At 45.2% G+C, this 19,809-nt stretch overlaps 1 protein-coding gene across 3 annotated transcripts in view; it reads right to left on the reverse strand.

The window, feature by feature from the left end:
- Nucleotides 1-19,809, reverse strand: part of CAMK1D (calcium/calmodulin dependent protein kinase ID) — a 431,901-nt gene that overhangs the window by 22,416 nt on the left and 389,676 nt on the right. The gene's annotated exons all lie outside the window — the stretch shown is intronic.

The raw sequence follows: 19,809 nt of genomic DNA on the forward strand, positions 1-19,809 counted from the left end.
AACGAGCCCTGAATCTCCCCCAGCTAGCCAAACTTTGTTCAAGACCCAACTCCAGCCTAGAGACCTGTTTAATGAGAACAAGTGAACAGGAATCAACAGGCCTGTGAGGGATTAGGCTGTGGGCAAATAAGTAATCCCAATAAGGTTCAAGATGCAGGCTTGGTACACTCATTCTTCAGCTGCTCCTGCTGTGACACATGGTGTCACCGGTCCTGCTGCCCAGGGGGAAGGCCGATGACATTTTTAAAGGCTGTGAGACATTTTGCGGGCCGATGAGATTCAAGCTCATCTATCCCCACAAGGTTGATTTAGGGGCTAAGTGCCTGGAAAATTTCATTTTTTAAAGATTTGCTGCTTTTGGCAAAATGAATTAGAGCCAGTGCTTCTGAAACCACCGAGCGCATATTTTACTGCCCAGGAAACCCTGGAGCCTGGAGATGGATATGTAAATGTTTCCCATAATGAGGATTTGGGCTTAAATGAAATGTGCATATTAGGAAAAGCAGACAGAGCAAAATGTTAGTTCGACTTGGAAAATAACTAAATTTTAGATATGTGAGGTTTTTGTTTATTAACAACTGAGTGTGTTTTACTTTACAGTTTGGCACTCTTTTCAACAGGGAAAAATCTTTAAGAAAATTCTAAGAAAGATTTATTCTTCTTGTGCCAATTTTCTTAATGTATATCCCAATTTCTTCTGGTTTTTGGAGTGGGGGATAGAATACTGTTTATGTGGCTATATGGAGGACAGAAGAAAAGGATGTGGATCTAACCTGGAGACTGAGTTAATGTTAAGAAAGAGGATTTTAAAAATAAGGATGGGGAAATGAAAAGAAGGACAAATAGAAGTCGTAGCATCTTCCCCAGATCTAGAAATTTCGCAGAGCTCCCTGGCCAGGCTATTGCATTAGTAGGTCTGTGTTCAGGGTCCAAATAGGAGAACAAACAACTTTGACCTATTTCTCTCCATATACAGAACATGGACTTCCGTGGTCTGGACCTCTTTGTAAGTGGAATCTCTATGCTCTTATTTTACATATCAAACCATTTAAATAACGTACAAATTATCTCACCATGCGTACCCAAAGACCATAAAGCCATTCTCAACTGTTCTAGACCTAAAAAGTCTGTGGTTCAGAATAACATCTAAACTTCCAACCCCGATGACTGATGGTCATGCCCAATTATGGGCAACACATGTCCCCGGGGCTCATCGATTGCATCCCTCCCAGCCTCGGGATGGTCATCCAGGGAGAACCCTGATCCCTTCAGTCTTTCCTACTTTGCCATCTTGTCTACCTGTGGCACATTGGTGCAAATGTACTGCTAGATTCTAGTTTAACCTTGACCAGGCACTTGTTTTGAGTAAAAAATACCACTAAGAGCTTTAAAGTATTATCTCACTCAAGCTTCTCTTCCCTGGGAGGTGGGCATCCTTGACACCTTCTGTTTGTACTTTAGAGCCACCTTCCACTCACTCTGTGCCCTGGGAGGCTGACCTGTATCCCTAAGTGAGGGGTGAACTCCGTAACATCTGGTATGAGTTGGCCAATGGGGGGCCCCCAGTGGAGATGGTGAAAGAAGGGGGAGATACAGGACAAGGGTACGTACTGGCCTGACCCCTCTCATCCAGCATTCAGACCATCTCTACCCTTTGACTGAGGGCCACTGTTCCTCTGAAGGAGCACACCCTACCATGCACTCCTCCTCCTGGTAACTTCTCCCAGCCTCCCTTTACCACCTTGGGTCTAGTGGTGTTTATGGCTCAGCAGCTAAGAAGCTTAGGGTCACAGTCCCTTGTATAACTCCTATTTCGAAGGCTGAAATACAGAGCAAAGTCAGGAGTCCAGGCCTCTCCATCTGATTCCAGCTTTGTGTTCTTAACTATTTTGCTTATTCACTCAAGGGAAGGAGGCTTGAGAAATGAACCTATGTTTCAATCTTGACTTTGAATGCTCTCTCTAGGTCATTATTTAGTTTGCCCACCTGCTCCTTCACCTGGAAGTAGAACCTGGTGACTGGATCCTACCTTTCCAACCCCATTTCCCACACTCTGGGTCTTAAATGCTAAGATGCTCAGTGTGTGTTCTCCACTGGGCACTTTTTATTTCTGGACCAAGGTAAAGGTATGTGCTTGACTTGGGCTACCCTTCCCCCTTCACTTGCCTCTGGAATACCCTTGAAGACCAGCTAGGGTGTTACTAGGAAGACCTAGCCCCCTTCTGCCAGGTGTAGGTGCTCTGCTCTGTGCCGCCGGGGCAGTGGATGGCCCTTCCTAGTGACACTTCCTACACTGCATGCTGCCCTGCTGTCCTGACCTATCCTCAAGCTCCTTAAGGCAGGACCACGTCTTAGGTCTTACTCTCATCTTTGATTTTTCAGTGGCCAGCCCTGGGTCTGCCATAGCAGATGCTGAGTAAATGCTTGGATGAACAAACGCATTCTTGAAGAAGAGGCTTCATCTTGGCTGCTGAGCCCCCTGGTTGGGCTCTGCAACAGAGACAAGGATCTATGATGTAGGCGAACCTACCTCTGCCCCAGCCCAGGGAGCCCTCAAAGATCCCACCGACTCTGACTCCTTCCCATACAGTACCCCTACCAGGAGGCAGTATACTCTGCATCTTTAAGAGGCATTCCAGAAGAATTCAATGGGCAAGGCCCAGTGTTGGGAGCAATCTGGCCTATCTTTGTAGAGAAGGCAATGCGGTTTGGATGACCTTAAATGTCCCTGTTGGGTGTGGACGCATGTCATAAAGGAGATTTTCCATGAAGGAGAGGGCTTTTCACATAAACGAATGTAAAAATCAGCAATGGCCAACCGTGGCTGATTCGGCAATGTACAATTTTTCTTGGAAACTAAAATGCTGTATTAGCTTAAGAGCTCCTGAGAGGCCCTGCTAGTTTACCGGGGTAATTAGGCTGCATATGTTCTTCTTGCTCATTTGCCCTTGGCCACGTATCTAGGTCCCACTGAAAATGGACACAGGCTAACAGGATGCCCAAGAAACAAGTCATTACCTCTTTACTCTTTTATGTAACTTTATTTCCACAATTCACCTCAACCCACTGGGGGAAAACAGTATGGAGGTTTTAATTAAAAATTTTAAAAAGGACAACCATATTATCCAGTAATCTCTCTTCTGAATATATTCCCAAAGGAAATGAAATCAGTTCCTTGAAGAAAGATATGCATTCCCATGTTCACTGCGGGGTTACTCACAATAATCAAGACAATGGAAACAACACAAGTGTCCATTGACAGATAATGGATAGAGAAATTACAGCATATGGAGCACTTGGGTGGCTCAGTTGGTTAAGCATCTGATTCTTAATTTCGGCTCAGGTCATGAACTCAGGGTCCTGGGATGGAGCCCTGCATTGGGTTCCGTGCTCAGTGGGGAGTCTGCTTGGGAATCCTCCCTCTGCCCCTTCCTCCCTCTCTAAAATAAATAAATAAGCCTTAAAATAAAATAAATTATGGCATATATAGAAAATCAAATATTATTCAGTCATAAAAGGAAGACAATCCTGTCATTTGCAACAACACGGTTGAAACTGGAGGGTATTATGCTAAGTGAAATAAGCCAGACATAGAAAGAAAAATACTGCATGATCTTACCTATACATGGAATCTAAAAAAAGTCAAATACATAGAAGCATAGAACAGTGGTTACCAGGGATGGGGTAGGGGGTGGTGAGGGAAATGGGGAGATGGTGGTTAAAGGTAAAAGTCACATATAGATAGGGTGAATAAGTCTAGAGATTTAGGGTACCGTGTGAGATCTATAGTTAATAACACTATACTGAATCCTGGACATTGGCTAAGAGAGTAGATCTCAGGTGCTCTCATCACAAGAAAATAGAGTAACAATGTCAGAATATATGTTAATTAGCTTGACTGTAATAATCATTGCACTATGTATATTAAATCATCGCATTATAACCTTAAATATATACAATTTTTATTGAAAAAAAGGTCATGGTAGAGAAAGTACCAGCTATGTTCAACATTAGGCAGTGACTTTTTAACAAGTGTTATTACGGGGGCATCTGGGTGGCTCAGGCATCTGACTTTGGCTCAGGTCACGATCCCAGGGTCCTGGGACTGAACCAGCTTTGGCTCTGAGCTCAGCAGGGAGTTTTCCCATCCCTCTCCCTCTCCCTCTTTTCCCCCTCCCCATGCTCTCTCTCTCAAATAAATAAATAAAATCTTTAAAAAGATGTCATTACAGTAAAAAAATAAAACCATGATATCTCCTGTTTTAACAAATTTTAAGTGTCTTGCATAGTACTGTTGACTACAGGCACAACGTCGTACAGCAGATCTCTCTAGAGCTTACTCATGTCGGGTCACTGAAATGTTATGCCTGTTGCTTCCCCATTTCCCCCTCCCTCCAGCCCCTGTCAACTACCATTTCACTCTTTATTCTATAAATTTGACTATTTTAGATACTTCATATGAGTAGAATCATGCAGTATTCGTCTGCCTGTGACTGAATCACTTCACTTAGTGTAATGTCTTAAAGATTTATCCAATATTCCATTGTATGTATAGAACACACTATCCATCTGTCGATGGACATTTACATTGTCACCGTGTCTTTGCTATCGTGAATAATGCTGCAATGAACATGGGCGTGCTAATAGCTCTTTGAGGTCCTAATTTCAATTCTTTTGGATATATACCCGGAACTGGGATTGCTGGATCATATAATATGCTCTATTTCTAATTTTTAAAGAAGATTTTATTTATTTATTTGAGGAGGGGAAGGAAGGGACAGAGGGAGAGGGATGGAATCTCCTCGCTGATAGTTCGATGTAGGGCTCAATCCCATGACCCTGAGATCATGACCCAAGCCAAAATTAAGAGCAGGTTGCTTAACCAACCCTGCAACCCAAGCACCCTGATTTCTAATTTTTTGAGGAACCTCCATTCTGTTTTCCTCAGTGGTTGTGCCATTTTGCATTCCCCCAGCAGTATGCAAGGGTTCCCCTTTGCCCATATTCCTACCAACACTTTTTCTTGTTTTTTTTTTTTTTTTTTTTTATTTCTCCAAAGAAGATATACACATGAAAAAAGCAAGGGAGTATGTGTATGGGGTCCCAGAATTCAGACTACCTGATGTACAGCATAGACTGGATGGCTGTGTAAGGACAGCTGGTTTGTTTTTTTGTGCAGGCCAGCGAGCACTCAGCGTGAACCCAAGTGATCCCTCTTCATGGGGAATACGCTTGATTTTTCCCTGGTAGGTTTCTGTCAAATATTAGCTGGCTGGCTTTCAGGCCTTTTGCCCTGGATGTGAGCACAGGCCTGCGGCAGCTGTTCCTCACCCTCCCCAAACCCCATGTACCTTCCCTAAGTGTTCTCCTCAGGTCCCCACTAAGGACAGAGGATGAAAAACCACCCATCAGGTAGTCCTCTGGCAGGCCCCAGATGCTGATTGACATTGGCTATGTCCCAGGCTTGGGGATAGGAAGAGACCATGAATCCTACTCTCATGGCTTTTACATTCTATTTGGGGGGCAAGGGGAGAGACACTCAACATTAAGTTTCAAAATAAACAGGAATAGAAAAGTAGACAGGAAAGGTAATGGGAAGGTGATCACAGGAAGCCACAGCATTTCATTCGGATTTGAGAGTATTCCTTCTCATACACTGTTCCCTGTGCCTGGAATGCTCTTCCTCTTGTGTCCACTGTTGTGGTTCCTCCCTACTCCTAGGGCACCACATGTCTCACCCCTAACCTGTCCCAACCCTTCCTCTGAGCTCTCAGCCTTTTTGGCACAGCCATCATGCACACATGTCCTCTCCTCTGTTAGATTCTGAGCCCCCTGAGGGTGGTGACAGTGCCTCATTCATCTTCGCCAACCCCAGGACCAGCCCAGGATGTACTCAGCAAAAACCATTTGCTTCGACATGAATGGAACTGGAAGGTATAATGCTGAGTGAAATAAGTCAGTCGGAGAAGGACAAACATTATATGGTCTCATTCATTTGGGGAATATAAATAATAGTGAAAGGGAATAAAGGGGAAAGGAGAAAAAATTAGTGGGAAATATCAGAAAGGGAGACAGAACATGGAAGACTCCTAATTCTGGGAAACAAACTAGGGGTGGTGGAAGGGGAGGAGGGCGGGGGCTGGGGGTGGCTGGGTGGCTGGCACTGAGGTGGGCACTTGACGGGATGAGCACTGGGTGTTATTCTGTATGTTGACAAATTGAACACCAATAAAAAATAAATTTATTATTAAAAAAAAAAGAACGGAAAATAAAGACTAGTTATAAAAAAAAAAAACCTGCTGGATGAATGACCCTGTCAACACCTCAATGCTTCAGGGACTGCCACCCCCACTGCACTCAACCCCTCTCTGAACACCTCCCATTCTTTACACTCTACCTCAATTCCATCTCTTTCTTGGGTCTTTTCAAAACATTTAGAAAGGATTATTTTGTGGTTATTACATGTGTCTTCCCACCTCAATCATGAGTTCCTACAGGAGAAAGACGATGTCATATATTGCTTTTCTTTGGATCTTTCATTTGCATTCAACAATAATCAATATTTGTCAACTATTCTTTCCTAAATGGGAAACATTTACATGAAAATTGCTTGTGTATGTTTGCATGCACAACAGCACACACTCGAGTTGACTTATGAAGTAGTGTTGAACACTCTGAAATGGATGTTTCCTCTGGGGAAATAATTTAACTACAGTTTCTCATGAGTTACAATTTTTCAGTTAGCTTTGCAGTGAAACCTGCTAATGCCCAATGATGTCTGTTGTAAGTCCTTCGAAGTGGATGGGAATGAGCACACCACTCGTCAACAACTATCCTCTGTGCTCACATTTGCCCCGTACCCTGAGGGCTTCCACCATGCATCAATCTCCCTGACCTCTTTTCCTTCCATCCAGGGGATGCCCATGAGATGACACAACCCATAGATCCTACCCTCTGTTCCCAGCCCGAATCCTTAAGCCAGAAGCTGAAAAACAACTTTGCATAGTAGGGGGATTTGCACAGAATCACAGAAATTTATTCTGGAGTTCAATAGTCCTCATCTGGCCCTAGCCACCCTCTCTTAGGAGACTGGGAAAGTAGGCCCCAGGGAGATGAAGAGGTGACCTCCACCAGAGCAAGTGGCAGGCCTGAGCATCTATCTGCCCAGGGCTCAGGCTTCAAAAACAAAAGCCACTTCAGCCCAGTTCTACAGAGATTTATGGAGCACCAATGCCTGTGCCAAACGCTGATCATATAGTAGTGAAGAAGACAGGCCCTGCTCTTGATCCCCAGGGTTCAGCATCCAGCCATATGTGAATAGCACAAGCGGGATGCTGACTTTTCTATAAAGGACACGCTATGTTGTGTGTGTCCTGTAAACTTAATAACAATAGCCACCACGTGTGGAGTATTTTTTTTTTTTACGTGTGGAGTATTTACTTTGTGCCAGGCACTGGGTTATGCAGCTTACACGCCTTGTCCCATTTATGAGACATGTGTACTTGTGACCTAAGCATGTCTGTCTTCCATTTCTAGGTGAGGGAATACATGAGAAGAACAGAACTTTAACTTTTCTCATCCAATTCCAGAGCCAAGTTGTATTAACCTTTCATGTGGGCTCTGTTGCCAGATAGGTCATGGCAAAGATGAGGAAATGCATACATGCTGTCTTCCTAGACCTGCCTCTGAAGTCAGGGTGCTGTGCATTTTTTATGTGATATATGAAGCAGGGCCAGAAACAAGGCTGTAAGACCTGCCAAAGAAATGAAGACCAGCTGAGTCTTTGCACTCAGAAAATCAACCCAGCCTGCCTTCTGGAAAAGACAGAGCAGAGGAGGATGGCTCCCTAGGGATGACTACTAGGGCCTATCTGTGGGAGACAGGGATTGAGTCTATACTGAACCAAATTCCAATATGATCACATCCAGCAGCCTTGCTGAGCTCCCATGGGGAGCCTCAAGGGGATGTAAAGGATAGAAATCCTTCTGTCAAGATCTTGTGGAACTCTGCAGGATGGGCAGGAGTTCAGGCATGCCTCACCGACCCAGAGTAGTTGGGAAATCAAATAACATATATAGGTGAATTTTCTAAGCACCTGAAATGGGCTTAAGTGCCAAAACTTATTTGCAATATTCTAGAGTTGTGTTTTTTTTTTTTTTGAGAGGGGGAGCATGTGTGAGCAGAGGTGGGGGGCAGATGGAGAAAGAAAGAATCTTAAGCAGGCTCTATGCCCAGTGCGGAGCCCAGTGCAGAGCTCAGTCTTATGACCCTGAGATCATGACCTGAGTGGAAATCAAGAGTCGGATGCTCAGCCGACTGAGCCACCCAGTTGCTCCAATTATTTTCAATATTTTATCCAGAAAGCATTTGGGTGTGACAGTCCACAATGACAATGGAATAATCACTAGGAAAAGGCAACCCAGAATTTGCCATGTAGTCTAATTGGATAAAAGAGCTCTGAAGGAGAACGGAGATGTGGCTTTTCAAGGGAACGTTTGCTGTTGTCCTTTGAGGGCCAACTCTGTCACTCTGTGCTCAGAGGTTTCATGGTGTGGTTTCCTCAGCCTGAGATTTAGAGAAATAAAGACACAGATTCGAATCTCGGCTCCGACAAGTACAGGTTGAGTGACCTTGGGGAAATGACATATCCTCTTTAAGGCTTAGCTTCTTCTGGAAATGAGGATAATAGTGCCCACCGTAGAGACAGACATGACATGTATAACACATAACTATATAACAATAGGTGTTATTTATGAGACACATGCATAGGTGGATAGAGGGACAAAGAAACCTACAGGTAACAGGTAGAAAATAGGAAAATGCTGTCATACACTGTGTAATCCCTTTCAGGTCCCTCAGTTGAAGCACACAAGTGGGACGCTGCTCATGCACCAGCAAGAACAATAGAAAGGGGACAGAGGAACAGATGAATCCCGAGGGACTCAGTCCAACGGCCTCAACATGAAAACGAAGCAATATGTTTTTACACTTTGTGCAAAGTCTACAAATCATCCACTCAGGCCTTCTAAGCTTGCTACGAAAAGGAGGAAGAGCCGTGACTGAATTATGGACCTAACTTTGTGCACTGTGTCGTGAAAATAAGGACAGGGCGTACCAGAGACCAGCTCGTCACTCTGCTGTTTGTCTACCACTATTTCCAAGCATTTAGCTCGGGAGCCCCTCACTTCCAGGAAGAGCTCAAGGATCCCCGTGGACATTTGCTCAAAGGTGTATTTGTGAAGAGAGAATATTTTTGGGCAATTCGACTGGGGGTGCCATGGAAATGACCAAAACAACCAACCTCTATGTATATTATTACAAACTAAGGAAGCCACAGAAAGCCAACGCAGGCCCAAAGAGTCTCTGAAAAACATCAACAAAGCCAGTCAAATCTGGGTGTCTCTCCGTTGGAGACGGGCGTCTGTCTGATATGCTATAACTCCGGGAAGCCCCTATTTGCCTTTTTGTTTTGGCACCCGGTGGGTATTTATGAATGTCTGGGGCCTGGGCTAAAGAATCCAAGTGTTATTCATCTTACTCTGGATAATATGACAGACTTTAATAAAATAAAGCAAAGCTTTTTAAGCTGATAAACCTCTTGTACTTAGCTGCAATGCCCACTTAGTGAACAAAACAGGTTTCGGCATATTATTCGGATTTATAAAACAGAATGACCAACGAGACCCGAATCATCACAAAGATGTAATCCAATTATTTCAACAACCATATGTTTGATTATGCACGTTCCAGAACTTTTTCCTCGCAAACTTGGAAGAGATCAGGCTGGAGAAACTAGGAATGGTTTACATATTAAAACCATGTGCAGGCTGACTTCAGCAAAGCGGGATGGATGAAAATTCAGGGGATACATGCCCCATGCCCCCCCCCACCCCCGGAGATTTAGATCATGCCCTTGAAAGCTGAGAATGAGTAAGCAGATCAGGGAAAGATGTAGGGGAGAAAGGAAACACATTTCTTGGAACATTTATACACAACTGGACCTGAAGATTGGGAGTGGGGAAGGGTGGGGTGGGGGGAGACCCAGCACTTCCCCAAGCGAGAGAAGGGAGTAGCATACTCCATTTGAAGTAAAACCATCTTAAAGGAGTGGGCTGGACAATGCTGTTGCATTGTGATCCACGGTCCCACTTCCAAGCATATTACTTTTTGCTTGTTGTGTGAGCCAGATGGACAGCGCCGTGAGGGGTCTGGGGACCCCAGGGGCAGAGGCTCTGGGCCTCCTCCTGCAGGTCAGACACAGCCAGAGGAAGCCCAGACTGTGCTCCTTTGCATTTGGAGGGCATGGACAGTGGAAGGGAGGGCAGGTGGGGAAGAGGATGAGCAGGGACAGCTTCTAACAGCCAGGACTGTTGTGTTAGGAAAAACCCAGTGCAACTTCCAGCAGCTAAAATTAGTTCTCACGAGTAATGGATTTCATCCCGAAGCACTGCGGGGTGTAGACATCCATTCTGGAGGTGATTAACACCAGCGCTAACTGATGATTCTGAAGCCCGGGCGGACTTCCAATTCGACTTTTGCATCTAGAGGTTACTTTTTTTTTTTTTCCTTGGTTCAGGGCTCTTGCTTCCTACCCGCCTCCCCTCCCCCCCCCCCCCCCCCCCCCCCCGCCCTTACCTTTCCTCTCTCTCTCACCTGCTGATTGGTAAGTGATTATGATTCTGTGTGGACTGCATTTGGGAAATGTCCCTGGGTGGCCACACCGTGGAGTTTGGCCTTTGGCCCCTGGTTTGGTCACTTGGCCCCTGGCCTCTGCTTACTGTCTTACAGAGCATCCTCAGAGCAGGGCAGGGGACCAGAAGGCCCGAAGGCAGTCCTCGGCATGGTCTGGCCAAGTGCACACTGTGCTGCTCAGCTTCTAGTCCATTCTTCCGTGGGTCTTCCCATCATCTCCACGAGCAGTTACTGGCTTGCTCTTGGAAATCAGAGCCACTTCCCTTCCTGTCTCCATCATCTGTGCCTCCTGGTCACAAACCCAGCATGGAGTAAGTGGTCCAAAATCATGCCTTGCTACTGCACCTCCGATGTGCTTTCTGCTTCTTCCCACATCTGTGGGCCACCTCCCTCCTGCCTCCGGGCTGCTGTGCTCCATATCAGATGGTTAATATGGTAAAACATCCTTAAGGCCTCTTTCCAGACTTCCGTTTGCTCACTATGGGGATTGGTGAGTTAAAAATCCTGCTCGTTCAAAGACTATATTTTTCCCATCACCAAGTTTTAGACATCAGAAGGTCAAAGCTGGATCAAATCTTTCAAGTTCTATTTGAAAAATTATGTTTCAGATTGAATGGTACATCTTGTCTCAAACACAGTAAGTGCATCATCTCTTCAGATAATTGGTCTTGAAGGATAAACCATCCATTTCCCCGCATGATGGCCAATATTTGAAGATAGTCTGTCCAGAGCCAGATCACCACCACCTCTGTCGTGGAGACTTCCTCAAGGCCAGGCCAGTGTTCACGGCTCTGCCCTGGGAGCTCTTGGCTCTCAGCTCGGTGACAGCCAGCAAGACTGGGTTTTAACTGATCTGTTTACTGTCTGTCGCCTCCAGCAGACAGCAAGCATCTCCAAGGCCGGGTTGGTAATGAATCCATCTCTAAAACCCCACTGCCTGACATGTATTAGGCTCAATAAATGAGAGTTAAGTGAGAGAATGTCAATCCCCTGCCTTCCATTCTCCAGGCTAAATATCCTGAAGCATTTAGCTGCTGCTGAAGTGAAGGTTTCCAGGAGCCGATGCTGACATGAACACGAGAAAGCAGTGAAATGTTTTTCCATCCAGCCTGAAACCACACCATTGAGTGTAAAGGTGATACAGGTGAGACATTCCCTTCCTGCTTCTCCCTCCAGGGGTCCTCTCTACCCCAGGGCCTTTGCAAGAGACAACCAATAAAGTCTCTCTCCAGGAGCAGCAGAGAGAAGGCCACAGGCTCACAAACAAAGCAGGCATGTGGTCAAGCAGTACCTGCTTCTGAGATTAAAGGTAATCAAAAGGCATTGAGCCACACACAGGATCCACTCAGTGTAGACGGAGGAGGGGAGATGAGGCACCTTTCTGGAAAGCGCCACACTGAAATGCAATCGGTGGAATAAAATCGGTGAGCCTGAGAATTACCACCACCAGAGCCTGCTTGAAATACAAGTGATGATGCCTGAAAGGATGAAAGAGAGAGGGAGCAGGAGGCAGGAGAGGGAGGCGTGAGCATGGGCCAGCATGTGGCTACTCTGACCAGCCACCAGGAACGGCCCTGCCACAGCGGGCGGGACACAGAGAGTCTGGAGACGACTACAGGTTTTGTGAAAACCCGTCTGGCCATCGAGGTCTAGGGCTCTGATTCCTTGTTCGTAAAGGAAACTTCATACTTCTGCTTTTAATTTGCTTTCTCATGGAGCATTTCCTATTGGGGAGAGAACATGCTAGTTTGAGGACAGGCATATCCAATTACCCCGTGGGGCACAGATCCCATCATTTAGTAAACTGACACTCCAGGTTTTTTGTTTTAAATCTCTCCTGAGTCTGGCTAGCGTGAATCAATTCACTGGGATCATCTGAGCAAGACGAATAAACAGATTAATCTAGTTTCTGAGCTTCTAAAGCCAAAGTCCAGACCATGGGCCGAAGGCAGCCTAAACAAGGCAATGTGTCCCATCCCACAAAGCTTATGAATATAACAAGATGATGGCTGTCTGCTGGCAACGCCAGTTAATTATTCCTATTAGTGTTAACGCTCCTTATGCTGATGGAAGTAACCACCATCATGATGCCCCATGCTTGGTTCTTTCCCTGGGGCTAATTATACTACATTCTCTCCTACTGGAGCTGGGGTTCATGCTTTCTCCCTGGGACATGTGTAGCCAGAAAGAGGCAGCTGTCAATGGTTTAAAATCATGATGACTCTCTTGGCGAGGAGCATTCTTTGTCTCAGAAAATGGACCTACCATGCGGATTAGGCATTCAGAGCCACTCTTACGAAGCCAATTACGCTGTGTATGTTGGCCAATTGATATTTATGTCACCTCATTTTAAAGACTGAACGATGCCAGAGGACAGTCGAAAAGCAAGTGGTTACCATCAATATGCGGCCTGGAGTTTCTGTTAGGCAGAGAGGTCAGAGGTCGTGGCATGGGTAGTGGCCCTCCCCACCCACGGCAGACCCTCCCTCACCATCCAGCCCACCCTAAGGCTCTAATGCCTAAATTCCTTAAGATCTCAGCCCATTTCTTATAAGGGCAAACATCCGCTGTGCTTCTCCATGGCATGCTGTATCCCCGAGCGTAATCTAGGCAAGCCATCATGAACTCATGTCCTTGAACTTTCGAGAAGAAAGGCAACGTATGTGTGATCACAAAATTCCATCTGGTCAGTGACATGGTGATTCTATGTCCTCGGAACTTGTGCTACCTTGGCTGAGCCACACCTCCAGCCTGGACACCAACATGCTCGTCAGGGTGCCCAGCACACTGTGTCCTCCATCCTTCTCGGTAGCTTACGTGATGCAGGCAAAGATGTTCTTCCGTAAGTCCTGATCCCCAAAGACAGATTCCGGACAAGATAAGGACCCATTGGATGTATTTTTAACACTGAGTATCCCTGATAGAAAAAACGTATTTCTCTTTCTGAATGATGGGTAACATAGAAATGCATGTGTGCAGAGGTCAAGAGAAGCAATTGCTCAAGTATTCGTGCTGACAAAATGCAGAATATTTGCTGGTGTGCAGAGAGGAAGATGTCTGGTACCTGGCCTGTCACAACCGCTTTTGCTGTGATCGGATATCTCAGTGTGACAGGGTTATCAGATGAAAATAATGCTGCACCCCAAAAAGCCGCAGAGGCTAACCCCTTTTCCATCACAGGTGACACGAAGACTGTAGTTGCATGCGGCCCCCCACGGCAGAGCTGGCTTCCCCTGCGTGCTGTCTGTGGGTCACACGTTGTGCAGCAGCCTGGCTCGTCGGTCTCCAGCTGAAGGGTGGGGTGTCTGGGCACAGTGCGTCAGTGGGAAGGAGTGGAAGTCTGAGAGGGAGATCTGTAAGCTCTAACTTCTAATCCTCATCTCAACACCGAGCCAGCCTCCTGCTAGGCCGAGGCCACAGGCCTCTCACAGAACATTGTCATCAGCCCTACAATGTGCCTCAGGCGACCTCGTTCCTGTGCCCGCATTCCTCTCCTCTCCTTATCCAGCCTTCTAGACATACCTGGAATGGTGCCTCCCCCTTCCTGAATACCCTGTCCTCAGTGGTGGCTTCATCCCAGGAATTCCTACGGCTGTTCACAAGCCTCCCTGCATGTCACGTCATCTAATTATGAATTTTCCTGTCCCGCCATATACATTGTTAATTTTCTCACGAGAGGCAACATGTCTTCGCCATCTTGATATCTTTAGCACCTAATGCAGTGCCTGGAATAGAGAAGGTGCTCAAGAAGTGTTAGCTGTTGGGCCGCCTGGGTGGCTCAGCAGTTGAGCGTCTGCCTTCGGCTCAGGTCGTGATCCTGGGGTATCGAACCTCTCATCGGGCTCCCTGCAGGCAGCCTGCCTCTCCCTCTGCCTATGTCTCTGCCTCTCTCTGTTGTTTCTCATGAATAAATAAATATTTTTTTTTAAAAAAAGAAATGCTAGTTGTTGACACTGATAATGATAAATTCAAAGCTAGAGGTTCTCAAAACATAGAGCCACACTGTGTAGAAAAATTATATCTAGACTTTGGCCTATCACTCAAAAGGATCTGAACATCTTGGGAGGTATAAGTGAGATGTTCAACGTCCATTCATTCTCTGCCTGAGACTCTCAGAGCTCTGGAAGGCATCAAGGAAACCAGGACCCTGGCTGCCATTTTGGAGTCTGACATAGTCATTAAATCAACCTGAGACCAATTCCTGGAGCAAAAGTGGGGGTGACCAGGTAACCACCAAGTTGAAGCATATCAAGTTTAAACTTAAAATAGAACTATAGTACTGCTTTATTTAACTTAATTTAATATTTTAACCCAGTCAAGTATTGTATCATATACTATAATTATGATGATTTGGATGTAGAATGTTCAAACTATATACCCAATGATGTATATGGTATTATCTCTCCCCCAGACTTCTGACCTCCACGTGACTCCATAACCATTCCATGGATATCTCAAAGGGGCCTCAAGTTTAACATGCCCAGAAGGAAATTCTTGATCTCGCTGATCCCCCTAAACTTGCTCCTCCATCACCCCCTATTCTTTTTTCTTAGCCATTTACATGATTGCGTAAGCCAAAGACTTGGGATTATACTCGAAACTTCCCTCTCCTTTATCTCCCGCATCCAAAGTACACCTACCACTTGACCCCCCTCACTGCTTCCCCGGTAGACACAACTTTCACTGCTCACCTGAACGAGCCTCCCAACAGTCTCCACCCCCCACTGCTGCCCTGTCCAACCCCTGTTCATTCCAGAGTAGCTGGAATATTCCTCGAGTGAAAATCAGGTCAGTTCACACCTCTGACCCAAATTCTTCTTTGCCTTCCTATCACTTGTGTTAAACCAAACCTTTCTAAGTCTCTTGTTCCCCAGGCCCTTGCGTACCTCTTGGAATCTAACTTTCTGATATCCTGTCTTGCTATCATGCCTACGGATCGTGGCAGACACACTCTTTACCTACTGCAAATCCATTTCCTACTTTCTTCTTCACCTGCACACCTGTGATTTGCCCCTCCTACACATGGTCACCTGCTTCACTTGGCCAGCTGTGAAATCCCATTTTCTTTTCTAGGGACTACTTTAGAAATGAGCACAGGAGGCATTTCTGGCCAATGAGACATGAGGAAAAGTTGGCTGAGGGACTTCTGGGGAAGATAGTCTAGCTCTAACTGCCACATGGGGATAAATATCACCTCTTCTTCCACCAATTGGTGCAGCATCTGTCCATGAGGCCAGAAGCTGTGGCAACCATCTTGTTTGGTTGGGGAGGGCACAAGGAAAAACCAACGCATTGAGGATGGTGGAGAGCAAGGATGGATATATAATCTGGGATTGAGGTTCTGACTTAGGTGATCTTAGTGCTTTCCTACCTATGCACTTGTTATTACCTGAGGTATGACTTCTTAAAAATGCCTACGTTAGTTGGGCCAGGTTTTTCTGTTACTTGAAGCTGAAAGCATCCTTTGTTCATTCTGCCTGGAATATTTCCTCCTCACTCCTTGTCTCCCTATTCATCATTTACGTTTCATTTTAGGCCCTCTGCTCAAGGAAGACTTTCCCAGCCACCCACTGGAAATAGGTAATCTCTGTTCTACTTTGCCATGGTACCTTGTGCTCTTCTTTTAAAAGCAATTTGCACATTTTAAAATTCCACGTTCATTTATGAGATTTCTTTGAATGCCTGTCTCCTCCACGAGACTGTGAGCCTGTTTACAAACAGGGGCTGCATATGTCTTGGTGAGTGCTCATTCTCAGTATCTTGCATAGTGGCAGGTGCATGGGACAGATTCAGTAAACATTTGTGGAAAGAGATAAACAAATACAAGCTGGATAGAACATGGAGTGAAGTATCTTCTCTACGCTCAATGACATGGCCACATCCCCATGGGAGGGGTATACGGTATAGCACAAAGAGCTGGACTGGAAGTCAGAGCTGGGCTTGAGTTCAAATGTTGATTCTGCTACCAAGTGATATTATTTAGTCTCCCTGAAGTTATCCTCTCAGTGGGTTTAAAACAACTACCCCTATCTTGTAGGATTTGAGAGAGGGTGAAGGGAGATAAAACTTGTGACCGTATTTATATTCTTGCAGTGTTATACAGATGTTTGACGTCAGCATTATTATAAAGTAGGTGCTATGTCCATCCTGAAATGTTCATATCTTAAAGGGATTCCATTGTAATAATTTTATTAAGGATAGCACAACCAAACTATGTACTATGGACCGAATAGTGTCCCCCTCAAATTCATATATTGAAGCCCTAACCCCCAATGTGATGGTGTTTGGAAATGGGAACTTTGAGAGGTAATTAGGTATAGATGAGGTCATGGGGATAGGGCCCCCATAATGGGGGCCTTCTTTATAAGAAGAGGCACCAGAGAGCTTGCATGCTCTCCTTCTGCCTCTTAAGGACATACCAAGAAAGTGGTGGTCTGCAAGGTGGAAAGAAGGTCCTCCCTAGGAACTGAATCAGCAGGACCTCCCAGATCTTGGACCCCCCAGCCTTCTGAACTGTGAGAAACAAACCTGCTGATTAAGTCACCCAGTCTATGATGTTTTTTGTTCTAGCAGCCAGAGGTGTCTAAGACACCACTGCTTATCCCAGTAAAGCCATCTGCACCTCCTCATAGCTGTGGTATGTCAAATGCCAAGACTTTAGGGAGACAATTATATACACAGCTGTATATATGAAGGGAATCTATAGACACTATAATGTAGACCAGAGTAGTGGTTTAAGATTCAGCCAGATGTGAAGGAACAAAAAAGTAGAAGCCCAGATGGGGGGGGGGCATTTTTTGCCTGGCCCCAGATTTCCCTAGATGACACCAGCTTTGGTCCTCGGCAGGAAGGACAGTGGCCCATCATTCATTTCTTTAAATCTTCCTTGTCAAGTCTGGCAAGGTCGGACCTCTGATAAGAGTTTCAGTTGGGGTTTTAAGGAGCCAGAGTAAATGACACACAGTCCATGTCTGCTTTCTGCTTACCCAGGAAGCTAATGAGGTATGCAGAAGTGTGTGTGTGTGTGTGTGTGTGTGTGTGTGTGTGTGAATTTATTTATTAGGGGAGAGGATCCATTGCTTTTACTAGATTCTCAAGGGGTCTATAACCCTCCCCACCCCCACAAAAAAGAATGAAACTACCATAGAAGACAGTCAATGTGCTTTGAAAGTGAAAGCAGTATGTAAGTGCAATATGCTAGTTTTATAGCTCAGATGAATCTGGCCTTTATCCATTTCCATAAGTGGGGGCCGTAGGGGCCAAGGATATTATAATGGAAAAATCCTGTGATAATGGCAGGAATCTACAGGAGCTGTCAACTAAATCCACACTAAACTACAAAAGCTGCCCAGTTGAATGTAGGCTGTAGAAAGACCGCTTGCTTTCCAGATAATGAGACAAAGCCAACACAGGGGGGATGTTTCCAGTAGTCCCTGAGGATGCCACATGCTGTCAGACCTTTCTCTGATCACAATCCTCCACAGTCTTTCATTGTGTGTAGTGGGCTCTATCTGCTAGAAAGCCTTCCCTTCCCTGGGGAGAAATTCATTTCCTATCAATTACAGACACCAGTTGGCCCAAACCCACCCTAGGAATGTGCTCTGTAGTAAGCATTTGAAAGTATCATTGCAAAAAGAAATTATAATTAAAAAATAACTTTACAGTGGACTTAAGCAAAATGAAAAATAACAACAAAACCCAATATTGATCACCCTGAAAGAAATGCAAAAACCTTATGTCCATGATGGCCTTTCCTGGGTTGGGGAGATGAGGCACCTGAAAGGAAATGAGAATCTAAAGGCTACCTTCCCATTTTCATCACATTTTTTTTTCTCATTTTGATTTCTTTTGGAGATGTCCTAATACTTTCATAATACTGGTTTGTATCCCCAGGAAATCCAAGGTAGCACAAGAAAAGGTGTTAAACATCATTAACCATAAGAGAAATGCACTGCAGCATTATTTATAACAGTCAACATATGGAAGCAACCCAAGTGTCCATTGATACACACACACACACACACACACACACACACACACAGGAATATTACTCAGCCATAAAAAGGATGAGATCTTGTCATTCACAACATGGATGGACCTAGAGGGTATTAAGCTAAGTGAAATAAGTCAGAGCGAGAAAGAAAAGTATCATATCATTTCATCATATGTGGAATCTTAAAAATGAAGCAAATGACTACCAAAACAAATAAAAAGCAGAATCAGACCTATAAATACAGAGAACAAACTGATGGTTGCCAGAGAGAAGGGGTTGGGGGATGGGCAAAATAGGTGAAGGGGACTGGGTAAGTCATGAGGAACATGGCCAATGGTATTGAGATAGCCTTGTCAGGTGACCAATGGCAGCTACACTCGTGGTGAGCACAGCATAACCCATAGAGTTGTCAGATCACTGTGCTGTACACCTGAAACTAATGTTAGCACTGTGTGTCAACTATATTCAAAGAAACACATTACCAATACATTTTTAAAAAGAGAAACACAAATCCAAAACGAAAGCACTTCATGCCAATCAGGATGGCTATTATAGAACATTGGAAATAAGTGTTGGGAAGGATGCAGAGAAACTGGAACGCTTACGCATTGCTGTTGGGAATGCAAAAGTGAGGGCGCTGCTTTGCAAAACAGTATGGAGAGTCCTCAAAAAAGCTGAACAGAATTACCATACGAGCCAGCAACCCTACTTCTGGTGTGCATTCAAAGGCAGACATTTGTACACCTATGCTCATAATGGCATTACGCACAATAGCCACGGGGCAGAAATACCCAGTGTCCACTGATGGATGGGTGGAAAAATACAGTGTATTATATGCATATCATGGACACTTATTCAGCCTTAAAAAGAAGGAAATTCTGTACCTACTGCAACGTGGATGAATCTTGAGGACATTATGATAAGTGAAAGAGCCAGTCACAAAAGGACAAATACTGTAGGATTCCACTGACGTGAGGAACGTAGAGTCGTTGAGTTCACAGAGACAGAATGTAGGACAGTGAGTGCCAGGGTCTTCAGGGAGGGGGGGGATAGGAACTTTAGTGTGTAATGGGGACAGAGTTTCTGTTTGGGAAGATGAGGAATTTCTGGAGATGGATGGTGGT

This window comes from Canis lupus, chromosome 2, assembly GCF_011100685.1.
Source record: "Canis lupus familiaris isolate Mischka breed German Shepherd chromosome 2, alternate assembly UU_Cfam_GSD_1.0, whole genome shotgun sequence".
In the NCBI taxonomy this organism is placed as follows: domain Eukaryota; kingdom Metazoa; phylum Chordata; class Mammalia; order Carnivora; family Canidae; genus Canis; species Canis lupus.